This window comes from Eubalaena glacialis, chromosome 2 (assembly GCF_028564815.1).
Source record: "Eubalaena glacialis isolate mEubGla1 chromosome 2, mEubGla1.1.hap2.+ XY, whole genome shotgun sequence".
In the NCBI taxonomy this organism is placed as follows: domain Eukaryota; kingdom Metazoa; phylum Chordata; class Mammalia; order Artiodactyla; family Balaenidae; genus Eubalaena; species Eubalaena glacialis.
In genome coordinates, this window is record NC_083717.1 from 132,899,782 (window position 1) to 132,916,915 (window position 17,134).

The 17,134-nt window shown below is 36.4% G+C and overlaps 1 pseudogene; it reads right to left on the minus strand.

The window, feature by feature from the left end:
• Positions 1-3,197: 3,197 nt before the first annotated feature.
• Positions 3,198-3,822, minus strand: LOC133084692 (phosphorylase b kinase regulatory subunit beta-like; annotated as a pseudogene).
• Between the last annotated feature and the right edge of the window lie 13,312 nt (positions 3,823-17,134).

Here is a 17,134-nt window from a genome sequence, read left to right on the forward strand (position 1 = left end):
TTTTAACATCTTTATTGGAGTATAATTGCTTTACAATGGTGTGTTAGTTTCTGCGGTATAACAAAGTGAATCAGCTATACATATACATATATCCCCATATCTCCTCCCTCTTACGTCTCCCTCCCACCCTCCCTATCCCACCCCTCTAGGTGGTCACAAAGCACTGAGCTGATCTCCCTGTGCTATGTGGCTGCTTCCCACTAGCTATCTATTTTACATTTGGTGGTGTATATATGTCCATGCCACTCTCTCATTTCGTCCCAGCTTACCCTTCCCCCTCCCCGTGTCCTCAAGTACATTCTCTACATCTGCGTCTTTATTCTTGTCCTGCCCCTAGGTTCATCAGAACCATTTTTTTGTTTAGATTCCATATATATGTGTTAGCATACGGTATTTGTTTTTCTCTTTCTGACTTACTTCACTCTACATGACAGACTCTAGGTCCATCCACCTCACTACAAATAACTCAATTTTGTTTCCTTTTATGGCTGAGTAATATTCCATTGTATATATGTGCTACATCTTCTTTATCCATTCATCTGTCGATGGACACTTAGGTTGCTTCCATGTCCTGGCTATTGTAAATAGAGCTGCAATGAACATTGTGGTGCATGACTCTTTGAATTATGGTTTTCTCAAGGTATACGCCCAGTAGTGGGATTGCTGGGTCGTATGGTAGTTCTAGTTTTAGTTTTTTAAGGAACCTCCATACTGTTCTCCATAGTGGCTGTATCAATTTACATTCCCACCAACAGTGCAAGAGGGTTCCCTTTTCTCCATACCCTCTCCAGCACTTACTGTTTGTAGATTTTTTGATGATGGCCATTCTGACTGGTGTGAGGTGATACCTCATTGTAGTTTTGATTTGCATTTCTCTAATGATTAGTGATGTTGAGCATCCTTTCATGTGTTTGTTGGCAATCTGTATATCTTTTTGGAGAAATGTCTATTTAGGTCTTCTGCCCATTTTTGGATTGGGTTGACAAACAGGGAGTTTTAAGAATTCTCTGCCTGCTCCCCATTCACATCTTTTAATTTTGTAGTTATTTTGAGAGCAGGATAGTTTGAATGTCCACTCACTGCTTAGAGAGTTTCTTTGTATTACCATTTTTGTCTAGTTCAGTAGTTCTCAAATTTTAACGCACATAAAAATTACTGTATCAAATTGTATACACAAATTTTTGTCACCATTTTATAGGATTTTCTAGGGTAATTTTGATATTACTGGATCTTTACTTCAGGCATTATCACATTTAAAACCTAACAACCGAGTAACACACTGTATTCTTTCCACTCTACTACAATGTTCTCTGATTTTTAACAAACAGGTTCCAGTCCCTTTAGGAAACTATAGTAACAAGGAACACATTGTGGGGAAGAGTATAGTTATCATGATTTGCAGGACTTTACTTTCACGGTTAAAAGGAGTGTGACTAATGTACCTAAAGAGTTTAAATTCTTTTTTGCAGTGAAGATGACTTTTAAAGGATAAAGTTAAGAACGACAGTTTATCTAAGACAGCAGCTCCCAAACTTTAGAGTATAAAAGAATCACCTTAAAAGCTTGTTTAAGTGTGTACTCTTGAATGGGAGTTCTGATTCTGGTAATGGAAAGTAGCTTATATCAGACTAAGTCCTTCTCAGACAACAATAAACTCTGGACAATGCACACACACACAGACACACACACACGCAATTATTTGAAGGCTTTGGAAAATGATCAAAAGCAGGCAGAAACTGAAGGGGGTTCTAGTCTTTAATGGAACCATTCACTGGGTGAGAACCAAGTTTACCAGGCTATTTCACTGAGGGCACTACTCAGACCACACAAAGGTCAGATAGAAGATGAACAGAAAATACTAGTGTTTTCAGCTTGAGGTATCAGAGCATGAAGTTAGAGGCTGCAAAAATATCTGATAAATTACGTTAGGGAAACCCCAGAACAGAGGAACCCTGTAGAGGGTTTGTGGTGGAGAGAGGGAAGACCCCAAATTTGCATTTAAATGCTATTCAAATCACAATCCAACTCTCAAAATGCTTATGCACAGGAGAGATTCCCAGGAACTCAGCAGAAAACAGTACCTGGAAGAATGTAAAAGCAGGAGAGTTTGGAGTTTGATTCTCACCAAGTTAAATGGATTCAGTGAACACCTCTGGCTTTCCATCAAAAGAAAGTTTGCCTTGGAAAAAAAGGCAATGTCACAGGACTAAAAGATTGGCCTCCAAGGTAAGGGGCAAATATTTCAATAAATATGCCTAGTAATGTGTAAAACCAATGCTCTGCAAGTTCAAGGGGGATCAGCTAGTAACTTAACTTCCTGGTAGAACAAAAATGAATACTCTTCAAAGAAGATTAGCAGAAGATAAAGGAATCCATAATCCAAAGACCCTAAAATGTGTTATTCATAATGGCCAGATTATAATAAAAAATTGCTAGGCATGTGAAGACATAGGAGATAGTTCCCAAGGTCAAAAGAGAAAGCAGTTAATAGAAACAGAATTCTACATGACCAAAATGTTGGAATTAGCAGAAAAGTACATTTAAAGAGGTAAATATATATAATAATATATATGTATATATTCAAAGACAAATTAAAATATTATATTGATAATAGCTAAACAAAATGGGGAACTTTAGGGAAATAAATGCTATTTTATAAATCAAATGGAAATTCTGAAACTAAAGAGCTACAACATATGAAATGGGAAAAGCAGTCACTGGATGAGCTGAAGAGAAGATTGGAGACAGAAGAAGAAAGGGACAAAGAACTTGAACACAGATCGATAGAAATTATCCAATCTGAAAAGCAGAGGAAAACAGATTTCTTAAAAAAGCAGAGCTTCAGTGACCTGTGAAACAATATCAAGTGACCAAAAAACATAAAGCACAGATTCATTTTCATGCTCTATTAGATCATTAAACAAGCAGAGGTCAATTTTCCATTTAAAAAGTATTCTATCATTCAGTGAAGATTATTATTGCTATTGGCATGATCATCAAATTTTTTACTCTTGAATAAAGAGACTTCTTACCATTAGATTGGTTATAGCATTCAAGAGGTCCAATAACTCTGCCAACAGTGTGGCAAGCACCTCACCAGCATAATCAGTCCATTAATTTATGGATGCCTTGATTAAGCTTCAACAAAACAACACACTTCTGGACAAAGTGTCTCAACAGAGTTTCTTCTACCTGCCTCACCAGCTAACCAAACACAGGTCGTTATTGCTTGGCTTGACTTCTCCCTCCAGCAGAATATTTATCAGAGCCTTTGTTAAATAGCTGTATGTTCCTCTTTCTTCCAGGGGATTGGAGAGAGTGTTGTAAAAGAAAACCATATCATCTTTTTTTTCAACTTCCTTTAGTTGAATCTCATATTTTTGAAATTAATGAAATGCTTCTTTTACTAGTTTGTCTAGATCTACTTTTTGTCTTGAAAGTCTGGCTGAAGATTTCTTTCGAGTACGATGGGTACAGCCATTAATAACTCCACAATGATCTCTCTGTTCTTCGGCTAGTTGCTCTTTTCCAATATGTCTTCAAGAAGGAGAAAGAAGTTCCTCTCATACATGATCATGTCTGACAGATTGGTTGCTATGGTAAATGCCTCTTAGGTGCAATGATACCATTCAGTGTTTTTTGCAGGGTCTGCAATGCTTGGTCAGAGAACCCAGTTGAAGTTCTATTCAAAGACTCATTGATCTGATGCCTGCTTAGTCAATGTCTTCCATGCTGTTGAGGCTGCAAAACATCCAACAGAAGTTGCTTAACTTCACTAGGCATGGGTTGAGTCTTGTTTAAACTGCTGAACTTTATCATCATGGTGCATGTAGCAGTAGAAAATACCTCTCATACATTTTATAGCCAAGCTCATAGATCTTTCTTTTGTCACAATCAGTGTGACTACATGTAAGGGTTAAAGGCCCAAGCTTTAGAAGCACAGTGTAGGCTATACCAGATCTTGGTATTCTAGTCATCATTACACCTTTTAGTGAAAAAGAGACCCATTGTTGGACCTTGAAACAGCAGCAATGTTAACTTGACAATTCTGTAATAATGATTTGATTTATCCCACAGGGTTTAATTATCAGATCTTAGAATAGTAATACTTTTAAGAGGTTCATAAACTGAGAGGAACCTTAAGAAATTGGATGAAGAGGACAGGACTGCATCAGGTGAACTTGCAATTGTAAATTATTGATTCTAATTATAAGCATCACAAGCCAAACTTAATACTTGGCCTGGACTCTCTCTGCTCCAGTGCTTTCCAGCTCACTTTGTCCATGAGCCCGCAACCTTACCATGTGCTCAAGCTGCTGCCTTGTCATTTGGCTCTTATTTATAGTTTCTATTTGTTCATTTATTACAAGCATATTCATTTATTACAAGCATATGTCCTTGAGTATAGCTATAATAGTTGCTTTAAAATCCTTGCCTGCTAATTTCAACATTTGGGTCATCCTAGGGTTGGTATCCACTGATTATCTTTTGTGTATGAGTCTCATTTTCTTTTTTCTTCATAGTAATGTTGGATTTCATCCACTGTGAATGATTCATTGTAGAGGCTCTGTGGGCTTCTAACTGAGTTTTATTTTCCACTGTGGCCTCTCTCTAAGAAAAAAGCCATAAAAGTCTGAAACTCCTCCAACAATGTCCTCTTCATCCAAATGTTGACTCCCTTCTAGATTCTGCCTGCTTTTGTTACTCTCTGGGACTTTTAGGCAGTTGTTTTTATATTTTGTCCAGAATTTATAGTTATCTGTTGAACATTCAGTTAAATAGAAGCTACGTTGCCATTACAAGAAGCAGAGCCCCATTTTTTTTACTTTTGATCTATTTGTGACTTTATATAATTCTTTTTCTTGTAGACAGCATGTAGTTGGATCTTGCTTTTTTATCCAGACTGATGATTTCTGCCTTTTTATTGGGATGTTTAGACCATATCTAGCTGAAGTAATTTTTAATATGTTTGGTTTAATTTTACCATACTGCTATTAGTCTAATACTTGTTCTCTCTATTCTTTGTTCTTTTTCCCCCCTCTTTTTTCAGCCTTCTTTTGGTAGTTGAGTATGTTTTAGTATTTCATTTTAAAATCACAATTGTTTTATCTATTTTAATTCTTTAAAAAATGGTTTCCCTAGAGTTCATAACTTATAAATAAGTTATAATGCATCTTTAATTTACCATAGTTTACTTTCAAATATTACAACACATCATACATAGTGTAAAGAACTTACAGCAACATAATTCAATTTTTTCTTTATGTTATTTCTGCTATTGTCATACATTTTACTTCCATATATTGTAAACAGTCTATTATTTAAAATATAAAATTTAAAACCAGGGAAATTATCTTTTATATATACTCATATGATTACCATTTCTGGAACTCTCTATTCTTTTGTGTAGCTCCTATTTTCCAGCTAGTATCATTTTCCTTCAATGTGAAGAACTTCCTTTAACATTTTTTTGTAGTGTAAGTCTGCTGGCAGTGAGTCTGTCATTTTTTTATTGGTCTGAAAATGTTTTATTTTGCTTTCTTTTTTGAAAAATGTTTTGATATGGAATTATAGGTTGATAATCTCTTTTTAAACCATTTTATTGAGTTATAATTGTCATTACAAAAAAACTGTACATATTTAATGTATATCATTTAATGAGACAGTTTCTTTCCTTTCAGCATTTAAAAGATGTTATTCCATTGTCTTTTGCCTTGCATTAATTTTAATGAGAAGTCTCCTACTTGAGTGAGTTTATCTGATACATAGTCTTTTTTTTTCCTTTGTTTAAAAAAGATGACCACAATTCCATCATCACACCTAATAAGACTAATACCTCCTTAGTACATCTAATACCCAGACCATATTCAGATTTCCTCAATTGTCTCAACAATTATTTCTTCAAGTACTTGTCTTATCTAATCAGAAACCAAACCAGATCCACACATTGCCTTTAAGTAATATGTCCATAATGAACTGAACCAACCCCAAAAGAAACCAAATTAGTAATATGGAGAAAATATTTGCGAAGCTTGCTAAAATTACAAAGAAAAGGATTTAGAGATGAAAATGACAAGCAAGAAGCTAGTAATAGTGGAAGACAGAGCAGAGAGAGCCTACATATGGATGGTGCACTTGGAATGGAGGCAATAAATCTATAACAATGAAAAATAATTTTAATAAGCTAAATAAAGAACTGTATCTGCAGATGGAGAGGGTAAACTGAAAATTAATGAAAATATACCAATACTCAAGCCAGGGATTCTTAACTTGACATTCTCCATGGATGAGTTTCTGGTTGTTAATGAAATTTTTAAATTAGAGCAAAAAAATGTGTGATCATATTTAATCTACCACATCTAAACACTAAAACTTTTATTGGGATATATTAAGATCAGGGGTTCTTAATCTTTTTTGTAGACCTTATATCCTTACAAGGATTTAATTAAAATTATTCATTCTCTCCCCAGGAAACTGTACATATATTTACTATTTACCAAATGCCATATGATTTTGTTACAACAGCACCCCACTTCCAGGTATCAATTTTTCTTTTAGTTAAATATCACTGTATAAGAACTGAACAAAATTTTTTAAGATTTATATGGAAACACAAAAGACCCTGAATAGCCAAAACAATCTTGAGAAAGAAGAATGGAGCTGGAGGAATCACGCTCCCTGATCTCAGACTATACTACAAAGCTACAGTAATTAAAACAGAATGGTACTGTCACAAAAACAGACACATAGATCAATGGAACAGTATAGAAAGTCCAGAAATAAACCCATGCACTTATGGTCAGTTAAACTACAACAAAGGAGGCAAGAATATACAATGGAGAAAAGACAGTCTCTTCAATAAGTGGTACTGGGAAAACTGGACAGCTACATGTAAACAAATGAAAGTAGAACATTCTCTAACACCATATACAAAACTAAATTCAAAATGGATTAAAGATCTAAATAGTAAGACTGGATACTATAAAACTCCTAGAGGAAAACTTAGGCAAAACACTCTTTGACATAAATCACAGCAATATTTTCTTGGATCCGTCTCCTAAAGTAATGCAAACAAAAGCAAAAAGAAACAAATGGGACCTAATTAAACTTAAAAGCTTTTGCACAGCAAAGGAAACCATAAACAAAACAAAAAGACAACCTACAGAATGGGAGAAAATATTTGCAAACGATGTGACCTACCAGGGATTAATTTCCCAAAATATACAAACAGCTTATACAGCTCAATATCAAACAACCAAACAACCCAATCAAAAAATGGGCAGAAGACCTAAATAGACATTTCTCCAAGGAAGACATCCAGATGGCCAACAGGCACATGAAAAGATGCTCAACATCGTGAATTATTAGAGAAATGCAAACCAAAACTACAAGGAGGTATCACTTCATACCAACCAGAATGGCCATCATCAAAAAGTCTAGTCTACAAATAACAAATGCTGGAGAGGAGGTGGAGAAAAAGGAACCCTCTTACCCTGTTGGTGGGAATGTAAATTGGTGTAGCCACTATGGAGACAGTATGGAGGTTACTTACAAAACTAAAAATAGAACTACCATATGACCCAGCAATCCCACTCCTGGGCATATATCCAGAAAAGACAAAAACTATAATTCAAAAGGATACATGCACCCCAATATTCATAGCAGCACTATTTACAATAGCCAAGATATGGAAGCAAATGCCCATCAACATATGAATAAATAAAGAAAATGTGATATATATATATATATATATATATATATATATATATATGAATATTACTCAGCCGTAAAAAAGAATGAAATAATGCCATTTGCAGCAACACGAATGGACCTAGAGATTATCATACTACATGAAGTAAGTCAGACAGAGAAAGAAAAATATCATATGATATCATTTATATGTGGAATCTAAAAAAATGATACAAAGGAACTTATTTACAAAACAGAAATAGACTCACAGAGGTAGAAAACAAACTTATAGTTACCAAAGGGTAAAGGAGGGGGAGGGATAAATTAGGGATTTGGAATTAACACATACACACTATTATATATAAAATAGATAAACAACAAGGACCTACTGTAGATCACAGGGCACTATATTCAATACCTTGTAATAACCTATAATGGAAAAGAATCTGAAAAAGTATATATATATATATATATATATATTCCAGCTTTATTGGAATGTAAAAAAAATATTGCTGTGTAATGAAATGCCCAAAACTTAGTGGATTAAAAAAACAGCAATTAATTATTTATCATGATTTTGTGGGTTGGCTGGGAAGTTCCTCGCTGGTTTCACATGGGCTAAGTCAGTAAGAGGGCTGGCTGGACTGAAAGGGCACAAATCATCTCACTCTTATGTCAGAGAGTTGGTTTAGATTGTTGGCTGGGGTACCTCAGTTTTCCTCTGTGGGGCCTCTCATCCTCTAATTCAGGGGTGGGCAAACTGTGACCCATGGGCTAAAGACATTCCATAGCCTGTTTCTGTAAATACCACACTTATTGGAACACAGCCACACTCATCGTATACATGTTATCTATGGCTGCTTTCACACTACAACGACAGAATTGAATAGTTACAACAGAGGCTAAATGGCCCACAAAGCCAAAAATATTTACTAAGTGGATCTTTACAGAAATCGTTTTTGGATTTCTGTTTTAGTTCACTAATCTTTAGATCATGGGTCACCATATGGGAGGAACCTTATCCATATCTGAACTAGATGCAGATAATGAAATATTGCATCTGATGATATAGTTCTATCAAATTTTTGGAGGTCTTAGGAGGAGATAAGTGTCTTATGCATGGGGGAGGAATGTAAATAATTATGTGGCTAGAGGGTAAATATAGCCACAAATTCTTGGAAGCATCTTCCATCAAGAAGTGTAGTCTATTTCCCTACCCCTTCAATCTGGGTGTGTCTTATAATGACCAATAGAACATGATGGAAGTCATGCTCTGTGAGTTCTGGAGCCTAGGCCTTAAGAGGGAACCCAGCCATGAAAAGAATCCAGTCTAATCTAATGGGGGAATGAAAGGCCACATGGAGGAAAACTGAGACTCCACAACTGACAGCCAAGACCAACTGCCAGACACAGGACTAATGTCATTGTGCATCTTTCAGTCCAGCTGACCATCCAGATGAATGCAGTTGTACAACAGTGCCACATGAAACCAGCAGAGAAACTGACTAGCTCCCCTTATAGAATCATGACAAATAATAATTGGTTGCATCTTTAAGCTACTATATTTTGGGGTGTTTTGCTAAATATAAAATATTTGCTAAATATAAAACATAAACAAAAATTCTAGAAGTATCCAGATAGAATAATTAAGTTGTCTTTAAAGAAATAAAAATCATGTTATTCCCAGATATAAAATATCAGAGTGATAGCTCCACAATTTAGTGGAAAATAGTAAATGTTAAAATATAAAATGTAAAAAATTTTAAGAATGTATCTTAGAATCAATGAAATACAGCAAGTCTGTGAAAAGCAGGATCCACTCAGCTCTGAGAATATAAGAAGTAAATGTTTAAGGACTTTCTCCCTGGGGTCTTGTAATTTGAATATCAGGATATTCTTGTTGTCTAAGAGAAACATACATGCCCTTGTTAACTTAGGGACATATAAGATAAAAAATAAAAATGTATTCTTTAAGGATGATGAACAGCTTCAAAGCAGTATTGTGCATGCTGGCAAGATTTAAAGTTAAAGAAAATAAAAAAGGAAGTTTCATTGTGAATATATTCTTCCTACATGCTCTATACAGTATATAATATTCTAAAAGCTAGTGATATTTTTAAAAGATGGCAACGAAATCTAACAGTTCTAATGGTTTTAATATTTTGCTTTTCTTTTTTGGACATTTAAGAATGTTTCTGTTTTCATTTTTTAAATGCCTCCAACACATCAAACAGATTATAAGTGATAAAGTAATAGTTAATATCAAGATTAATAAAGTTAAGAAAACTTGTTTTAGTCAATATAAAAGGTTTATTTGTAAACCCACTGAGTTTTTCTTAAAGGAACATTGTATTAGAGACATATAATAAAAGCTTAATTAACCAGATGATTTTGAGATAAACAATTAATTTTATTATCTTCCTACTTCAATAGTATTTTATTAAGGTAATTCTTGACAGTTTATTTTTAGACAGTCTCAAACACGGTGCCATATTTTTGTTTTGAGAAATTTTATATCATACTGGTACATAGCTCTGTGAGAACATTCCTTGTTTGAACCAGAAATATAGCCCATCAGTTATTAATAGCCTGTAAAAGTATCAAAAACTGAAAACATTATACAAAACCATAAAGGCATTGTATCAGTCAAAATAGATTATGCAGTGGTAACTAGCAACCCCCATATCTCAGGGGCTTAAAACAGCATGCCCTTCATGATCAGCAGGGGGCTCTGCTCATTGTAGTCACTCAGGGATCCAGGCTATGAGCAGGCATGTCCCTGACATAGCCCATCTCCATGCCAGAGGACAATTAAGTACTGGGCTGAGAAGTATCACAATTCATTTCAGCTCACATTTCACAGGCCAGAACTAGACACATGACCACACCAAACCAGAAAGGGGCCAGGATGGACATTCCTAACATATTTCAAGAAGTGTGGAAATATTTGATGAACAGCATTAACGACTACAACAGACATTCTTTCCTGTAGGCTTGGGATAGAACTTCAACTTAAACACAGCTCTTATTTCATTGAGGCCCAGTTCTACTCCATCAGGGGCAGATGAATAGTAGAGACTGCGGAACCCCAACAGAGTTGCCTGGAAGACTGTAGCAAAAAGCAACTCAGATCTGTACATGGCAGACAAAACATTCAGTCACAAAGCTTACTCATCACTTTGACTCCTACTTTTCTCCTGGAATAAAAATGAGGATAAAACTTAAGGCTATAGAGGATGAGCTTTAAAAACTTTGGCCTGGATGTTAATTCACCAGATTGATTAACCAGAGACCTAGCTTTTCGATGGTAAGCAGACTCTGAAAGCTTAACACAATGAATGCATAAGACAAAGCAATGAGAGTTTCCTGGTGGTTCATTGTTTTATTTCATTGCCCTTATCCATCTCACTTCCTTAAGTTTTTTATCCTTTGCTTCTGCCATCCTGCCTCCCGAGACTCCAGAGAATTTCTCCCTCTCCCAGATATACCAGCTAAAACTCTCATTCGTGAAGCCAGAAGGAAAGTAGGTTACAGGGGATGAGGGTGGTCTGTAGAGAGAGGCACCATGACTATTTACATGGGAGGGCAGTCAGGGCCAATAAAAGACTCTAGGTCCATTATTTGCCTGTTTAGCACTTTTGTACAAATTGGAAAAAGACACTTACTTCCTCCTTCTTCCAGAATAGATGTAGCTTCATATTCAAGGTACAGAAAATTCTTGTGACTCTGCAATGGGAAAGAAAGGGTTAATAACAAGTCTATGAGTCAACTCTCTGTGTTCAAATAAGGTGGGATACAGTTAAGCACAGAGTTGTCTGAATTCATTCTCAGTGGATTACTTAATCACTTTGAGCCTCAGTTTCCGTATGTGTAAAACGGGAATAATAATATCTTGGTTTGGAAAGCTGCTGTGATGATAAAATGAGATAATATGTGTGAAACTTATCTTCATATCCTTCAGGCACCATGGTAAGAATTCAATAAAATGTTAGTTTTTCCTTTCTTCCTTTCCCAGAGGAGAAGCCTTAATGCTAATGCTGCAGCAGCTGGGCCCATTGTCTTTAAGAATGCAAGAGATCCTTAAGAGGGAGGAGACACCACTTAAATGACCTCCAAACCGATTCCTCCAGGCACTCTAAACCCGTTAAAGTGGTTGTTTTTCAGGGTCATCCTTGTGGGAACCATGACTCAACAAAATGTCCAGTTGGTTTGCTATTGGCTGAAATATCTTTAACAAGAGGTATTTGTTTTATGAATAGCAGGGTGAAGGTAGAAAGATGTAGAGATAGAACTACTCAATATTGGAAACAATGCCAGACTAGTCTAATGACCTTGAGCAAGTCACTGATTCTTTTCTTTTATGTAGAGTAAAACCCACTCTTTTTGGCACACAATTCTGTAAGTTTTGACAAAGTATGTATAGTCATGTAACCACCACTAGAACCAAGATGTGGTACAGTTTTGTTGTCTCAAAGACTCCCTTGTGCTGCTCTTTTGCAGTCAACCCTTGTCACCCCTGGCCTCTGGCAACAAAGGATCTGTCTTCTGTCCCTATAACTTTACCTTTTCCAGAATTCCATATAAATGGAATCATATAATATATAGCCTTTTGAGTGTGGCTTCATTTACTTAGCATAGTGTGTTTGAAATTTATCAATTTTGTTGCATGTATCAGTAGTTCCTTCTATTGTTGAGGAGCAGTCCATTGTATGGATGTACCATGATTTGTTTATTCATTCACCAGTTGAAGAGCATGTTGTTCCATGTCTGGGGGCTTTTGTTTTTGTTTTTGCAATTAGGAATAAAGCTACTAAATGCATGCAAATAGATTTTTTGTGTATGAACATGTGTTCATTTCTCTTAGGTAAATCTCTAGGTGTGGGACTGCATGCTGAATCATATGATAGGTTTATGTTTAACTCCATAAGAAATTGCCAAGTTGTTTTCCAGAGCGCCTGTACCATCTTGGATTCCCACCATCAGCATGTGAGAGTTCCATTTGCTCTGTAACCTTGCCAGCAACTCTTCAAACCTCAGTTTCTAATCTTTGCAATGGGAAGAATAAATAAAAGAAGATAGTGACAATAAAAGTGAAGAGTAGTGGGACTTCCCTGGTGGCACAATGGTTAAGAATCCGCCTGCCAATGCAGGGGACAAGGGTTCGAGCCCTAGTCCAGGAAGATTCCACATGCCACGGAGCAACTAAGCCTGTGCGCCACAACTGCGCTCTAGAGCCTGCAAGCCACAACTACTGAGCCCATGTGCCACTACTGAAGCCCGCACACCTAGAGCCTATGATCTGCAACAAGAGAAGCCACCACAGTGAGAAGCCCGCACACCGCAACAAACAGTAGCCCCTGCTGGCCACAACTAGAGAAAGCCCACGTGCAGCAATGAAGACCCAATGCAGCCAAAAATAAATAAATAAAATAAATAAATTTATTTTAAAAAGGTGAAGAGTAGTGGTAAAATGTTTTGAAACTTACAAAAGCACTATATATGTGGAATCTAGAAAAATGGTACAGATGAACTGGTTTGCAAGGCAGAAATAGAGACACAGATGTAGAGAACAAACGTATGGACACCAAAGGGAGAAGGGGGGCAAGTGTGGGATGAATTGGGAGATTGGGATTGACATATATACAGTAATATTTATAAAATAGATAACTAATAAGAACCTGCTGTATAACACAGAGAACTCTACTTCGCTGTACAGTAGAAACTAACACAACGTTGTAAAACAACTATACCCCAATTAAAAAAACAAAGCACTATATAAATATGTATAGATGTATGGTGATATTTTTAAGGTAATTGGATGAATATATACATATATGAATCAATTCCTACATAATTTTTTAATTTTAATAATTACAGTCCAGAAAAAGGTTAAAAGTAGTCAGTAGAAGATAAAAATCATCTATAATTCCATCACTCAAATTCAATTATTGATAGCACTTGAGAGTAAATTTTTTAGTCTTTTATTCTTATATTTTTACTTGATAGTAACTATAATTGACAAAGAATCTTATATCTTTATCTTTCCAATTTACATTAAATCATAAGCATTTCACAATGTTATTTCATGATATTAAAAACAATGACTGGGACTTCCCTGGTGGCACAGTGGTTAAGAATCTGCCTGTCAATGCAGGGGACACGGGTTTGAGCCCTGGTCCAGGTAGATCCTACATGCCGTGGAGCAACTAAGCCCGTGCGTCACAACTACTGAGTCTGTGCTCTAGAGCCCACGCACCACAACTACTGAACCCCGTGCACCTAGAGCCCGTGCTCCGCAACAAGAGAAGCCACCGCAATGAGAAGCCCTCGCACCGCAATGAAGAGTAGCCCCCGCTCGCCGCAACTAGAGAAAGCCTGCGCACAGCAACGAAGACCCGACGCAGCAAAAAATTAATTAATTAAAAAATAAATAAATAAAAGCAATGACTGTATAATATTCTGTAAAGTAAATAAACCTCTATTTAACCACTCCTTTCTGCATATTATTTTCCCATTCCCCTCAATTTTTTACTATTATAAAAAGTGTTGTAATAATCACATCCATGCCTACAGATTTTGGGTTTTGTTTTTTATAATTTTTTTCCTTAGGATAGATTCTTAGAGGCAGGATTACTGGCTTTAAAGGATTTTTAATATTTTAGTGGATTCTAATGCATATTTATAGATTGCTTTCCAAAACGTATCAATTTACGTTTGCTCCCAATAAAGCATATTTCATCATACCTTGGCAATTGCTGGATGTTATAATTTTAAAACTTTAATAATATAAACAATTTAAATGATACTTTGTTATTTTAATTTGTGTTTCTTTGATTATTAGTGAGGTTGGATATTGTGGTAGGCAGCCTGTAAGATGGTCCCCAATGATCTCCACCTTCTGATAGTACTCATTCCCTTGTATAAGCTCCTCCTCACGAGTGTTGGCTGGACTTACTGACTTACTTAGTCTAATGAGAGAATATGGCAGATATGATGCGGTAGATATCTACCATAGAACAGGCTTCTTTCAGTTCAGGAAAATTAGAATCAGCCCTTTTGTAACAAAAAATATATAAATTAAAATTTTTACCAAATTTTCTTAGATAAAACTGTGAGTTTTTAAAAAGTCTGACTGCAGAAGCTGCCTACCTTTGGTGGATTGCTCCCTTGACAAGCCGGAGAATTATTTGCTTGTGTTCTAAGTAAAAATTTAAAATAGACTGACTAACTCATAATTCAAATTATTGGAGGCCTGGTTTTAGCCATGGAAGCCTGACAACACGGTATTCATCAGACCACAAAGTTTGGTTCAGGTTCAAGGATGGGAAAGAACAGTAACTTAGATTTGGTTCAGGTTTGCTTCTACTTTAATTTACTCCTAAAGCAGTCGATAAGCATATGAAGTTTACGCACGTGATAGAGATGCAAGTAGATAGATGTGGCTTCCCACTGTCTCCCTCACATCTCGGCGGGGGGACACTAAAGCGTAATGCCTCTTGTCAGCCTGCCCACAGTCAAGTATTCCACCCCCCCCCCACCCCCGCTGGAGAAGCGAGGACCTTTACACCTCCAGCCACACCAGCACACTGTTTTCCACCACATAGAGGGATAGCTCAGCTACATCCTCCATGCCTAATGTCTAGGTTCCAGGCCTTGAAGTTCTTTTTACGAGGACACTGGGAGAAATCCCCTTATTAATCCTTGTTCTTCTGTCCATCAAGTCTGTTGGGCAAATCTAGCCCTAGGCTACCCCATTCACCCTGTCCCACCCTGTCTGTCTCCCCCAGCTGACAGTGAGCAGCTTAAAGTGACCACAGATCAAGTCTTTTTCTGGACTCTCTTGGGATACTTATACCTATTTAATGTATATGAGAGTGCTTTTTAATTAAAAAAAAAAATTCAGCAAGCACGTAGTGCTGTTGTTGTTGTTATACACAGTTATTTTAATTTATCCTACTTCTGATACCGATTTGGATAAATCTCTTCTTTGTACCTCAGCCTCTTCTGAAGGACTGGGAAAATCCGACTAGATTTTAATATTATGTGTAATTCTTAATCATTTGGAAAATATATTGAAACCAGTCTATGAACATTACTTGTTTTGAATTTCCTGTACATGAAGGTTTATTGCAGTCGTTTCCTTTATAATCCAGTCCAATGGCACAGATTTTAATGGCCTCATCACATCCTAGATTCAGCAGAGTTAAGTGTTACTGAGTTTATTTTTGCAGCCAAAAACCCTGTTAGTTTGAATGACAGTCTTTCCTCAAATCATATCCCTAAGTTCAGAAGCTCATTTCATTCACTGATCTTTTTATTTTTTTGTAACATTATTTAAATTTAACAAATTGCTGCATGTGATTTATTTTGAATTTAATTACAGAGCCAAACTGCCACATATAATTATGGATATAAGTAGCAGTCAATTCTTTACCCTGATGGCTTGAGAAAGGCTGAAAAGTGTAGCATAGTCTTTCTACATAATCTCCTATGAGGCTTCTCTCCCTGCCATTGAATCAGTGCTGACAAATAAAGTATCAGAATAGCAACTAATAAGAGGTCATGCTTTTGTGCTGAGCCCACCCCTCACTCCTCATTCATGATGATGCTAATGGGATGCTATTTAACACAGCTCAGGAAAATTCATAAAATCAGACTGCTTGGGAAGAACCTTTGATCCAACATGGACACATCACAGCACTCCAGGGGTTAGTTTAAACTAAGTTGTAATATGACACACTTCCCTTTGTTATGGGTTAAACCTCTAATGTGCATTTTTATACTTTGGGGAAGAGACTCAGCAATTTGGAACAGAACAGGCAAATATGAAGAAAACAACTACCTCATTGATGATAAAACCAGTCTCAATTCTATACCATACAACTAGTGGCTTCCAAAATGGACAAGTAATTTTCTGGGGTTCTTTACTCCATGAAAGTTCTGATATCTTCTTAACATTACGTATATGGAGATTAGTTTATAGCTCTGAGACCTTGGGCAGGTTATTTAACTTCTCTGAGTCTCAGTTTCTCTATTTGTATTTTAGAAATAGGATTATTGTGTGGATTAATTGAATGTGTGTAAAGCACTTAGCACAGTGCCTGGTGCATAGTGATGGCCAATAACGGCAGTTGTTATTATTAATTTACATTTGGCTTTTCTCTACTGCTTCTGCTTCACTTCAGATCCTGCAGCCAGAAAAATAATATAAGTTTAGGGATTGCTTATGTAGCCAAAATTTTGATATTGGCAGCGACTTTGTCCCAGTGGCTGTGAACCCTGGGGGACTCTGGCTCTGCTGACCCTAGTACTCCCACTCAGCAGCTGTCTGAGTTCAGGCTGCTATAACCAATACACCACAGGCTAGGTGGCTTAAACAACAAGTATTCATTTCTCAGCCTCAGTTCTGGAGGCTGCAGTGTCCAACATCAAAGTGCTGACAGAT